Source organism: Tympanuchus pallidicinctus, unplaced genomic scaffold (assembly GCF_026119805.1).
Source record: "Tympanuchus pallidicinctus isolate F22 unplaced genomic scaffold, pur_lepc_1.0 scaffold5, whole genome shotgun sequence".
NCBI lineage: Eukaryota > Metazoa > Chordata > Aves > Galliformes > Phasianidae > Tympanuchus > Tympanuchus pallidicinctus.
In genome coordinates, this window is record NW_026294769.1 from 39131037 (window position 1) to 39134340 (window position 3304).

General features: G+C 43.6%; 1 long non-coding RNA gene across 1 annotated transcript; it reads left to right on the forward strand.

The window, feature by feature from the left end:
- The first annotated feature begins 641 nt into the window (after positions 1-641).
- On the forward strand, positions 642-3029 carry LOC128090721 (uncharacterized). The gene is made up of 2 exons (XR_008211072.1): positions 642-1491; positions 2864-3029. It is a non-coding gene; the product is annotated as an uncharacterized LOC128090721 (long non-coding RNA).
- The last annotated feature ends 275 nt before the right edge of the window (positions 3030-3304 follow it).

Here is a 3304-nt window from a genome sequence, read left to right on the forward strand (position 1 = left end):
GCCGTGCGATGTTCCGTAAATATCAGGTAATGTAGGAGGTGGTTTGCACAAGGATTTATGGTGAAAATCATGCACTGCCACAATGCCTGCGTCCCCAGGGCTCAACTTTGAGCCTGCTGTGAGCAAATGCCCGAAAACATGGCCACAGGATGCAGGCACGCTGATTCTCTAGCAGCTTACTCTCCCCAGTGCATGTGAGGCGGTCATAGACATCCTAAGCTTAAGAAAGGATTCTAAAAATCGATCTCTTTTGTACCAGAGCTTCCTCCGCTGGGAGCCAGCTGTGGAGAATCTCCTCATCAAAGCTATTGCTTGGCACTGCCCTCCTTGGGAATGGGGACTGAGGAAGCACTCTTGCTTGGTTTTTTGTTTTGTTTTTTTTTTTTGTTGTTTTTGAGCTACACCCTTACAAAACTCGCTCCCCTCCCTCTGTCTAGTGTATATCAGAACCTTCCCACTCTAGAAAACATATCAACGTACACCCCACCCTGCACAGCCCGGCGGCACAGCCGCAGCCACCCTACCCCCTCACGGGCGACCGCCGTGACGCGCCCCGCTAACGGCTGTCCCAGCGGCCTCCGCGCCGGACACGGCGCCTCTCAGCCCCGGCGCTGCTGGGAAATGCAGTGCGCGCGGGGCGCCCGGACGTGCCGGCTGAGGGGCCGGCGGCGCTCAGGGCGCGCGTTTGTTTACTGCTCGGGTGTCGCTCCTGTCGGCGAGGAGCTGCTGAGCCGAGCAGGGGAAGGCAGTTCGTAGAGGTGGAGATGAGATTCTCGGCTCTTCTGACCATTCCCGCGTGATGAATTACCACCGCTAGCATTCCTAAAGCTTAACAGCGCTTTCTACTTGGTTAACTTCGCTATTGCTTTTCTATTTCTTACTATTCCCTTCAACTTTTTTTGATTTCACCTCTTTTAAATTTTAAAATCAACACTTTCCTTGCCGGTTGCTTTGCTAAATATCGTCTGAAACTTCAGAAATCTAAAGAAATGCTTTCTATAGAGAAGGTTGCGCAGACACTGCAGTATCAGGTGAAGGAAATGTGTGGGGGATTAGAAAAGGCCGGTGGCAGATCAGTTTCCAGTAGGGCAAAGCCAGAAAGCCTCTTAAGCGTCAGAGATATAAAATATGCCAGAGTCCCTTGTTAACGACCCACAGGGCCTGCTTCTTTCTTTGTTCCTTTTGTTAGAACTGGAAAACGGACAGAAGGACTTCTGCTGCGAACACATGCAGCCCCTTCAAGTCTCAGCAAGGAAGGGAAGCAGCGGTCGTTAAAGCAGGAAGAACAAAGCACAATGAAACCATCTTTGCCAACCTGAATTACGCAGGTCAGGACTGCAATACAAGAGAACTTTCTGCTGCGTGGGCCCGAACAGGATCTGGGGAGGAGAAGAACGGTAGCAGCAACTTTTTACTGGCACCAGTCCTTGATTTCTTATCACTAGAACTGGAAAAGGGCCTGAAAGATGCCAGCCATTTAGTTAAGTTACTGTAAGTTGCTGAAAGATTACTGTTAAGTGTGAAGCTTCTCTAATAAGAAACTATAGGAGCACCTTGCCCACAGGCTGAATTCTTTCTAAACCTGTACAATTAAGGACTGACACTACTCTCCATGCATTCTGCCAAACGTTCAAATATTGAAATCTGTCTCCACACAATTTGCTAGATGTTTTTGTCCAAGTCTTCTTTATTTCTGTTTCTGTTTTATTTCACTTCCATAGCGTTGTTTCTGTGTGTAAAAAAAAAACATGAATGCCTTTTGGGTAGTAGGAGGTGAAGTGCTGCAGAGCAATTCACCCAGTGCTTTGCTTGCTTTGTGCTTTTAGAGAAACAGATTTGTGTTTCTTCATCTGCCACACGTTTTTCGGACCATCATGATGTTCATGCGTGATAGGAAAGGAAATCCATTAGGTTTTATTTCACGTGCTTCCCTGAAACCTGCCTGTGTGTTTGGCATTCTTGCTTTGCTATGTGGAAAACTGAACTGTAAATACTTTGAAACCAGCTCTTGTCTTTTTAAAAATTCCTCTGAAGCCTTTAGCACATTCCCTAGCGACATTTATAATACTGAGTGTTATTTCCTAATGGCACTATAGTGGGAAAAAAAAAATCATAGCTTTCTGAGTGCTGTGATTCAGATGTAGTTGCTGTTTGAAGAGGCGATAGTCATTAGGTGTTGCTGGAAGTCACAAATGACTATCTTTCAACAGCACCTGTTGGATGGAGGCACAGAAAACAGCAGATGAATCCCATTTCATGCACATTAACAGCACTTCAGCAAACAATGGAAGTCAGGGACTGAGGATTATGTTGAAAAGTCTAGTTTTCATCTCACATCTGTACATTTAGACTTATTTCCTTGTATGAATGGACCATAACAGGTCTAAACCTGGAAACAGTTGAAGTTCAGTGCATTACACAGGCTTCAGATTTCACAGATAACGGGATTCACAAAACAATCTAATTTTAAAGTTTTATTTATAGTAGCATAGAGAAATTTCCTCCATACTTTAAGTGTTATAATTAAACCTCTTATGACTGTGAAATCACATGTGGAAAACTGACGTAGTGAAGGGCATAGTACTACCTCAGCAGCTGAGCCAGCAGTCGTCTATCATAAATGAACCTGTGCTGTCTAGTTTTCAGTTCTAATGTCCAGACTGTTAATTAGTCTTTCCAGTGGAGCCATTAGTTGCCTATATGTTCTCAACATTTTATCACTGTTACTTCATTGTAGAAATTTCCTCTTTACTTTGGTTCCTCCTGTTTCTTCTTCATTGATGTATCCTATGAACTTCATCTTGTGTGCTCTGCCACCTCCTGCATAGATGTAATGATGCATTCTTTCCTTTGTTGAGGACAGGTAGCAAACAGGATTACCATGAGTAAATGTGTATGAAGTGGAGCAGGCGCATTGCTAAGCATGAAGAAGCACTATGAGGAGTTCCTCATGAAGATTCAAGATCGCTGTATAAGTGCTGAGCACAAGTAGTTTTACACAAAATGAATAATAGAGCTATCCGTTAAAACTTCTCCCATTTCTGTGTGTCTTTCTGCTCAAGTTTAATTTTGTCTATTTCACACTATTTAGAATTGTTGCAGGTCAAAACTGAAGGTGCCTGAAGTTTATCTGGGAGTTTATTTTCCAATATTGCACATCAATTTCTAATACATTCATATTGCTTTAGAGAAAAATGTATATATTTTACTCTCTTCAGAGTAGTTCACATAGGGAAAATGTAAACTGGTTAGGCATACTGCCTTTATAGCAAACAAGAATACTGTGCATAAGCTCTTAAACCAG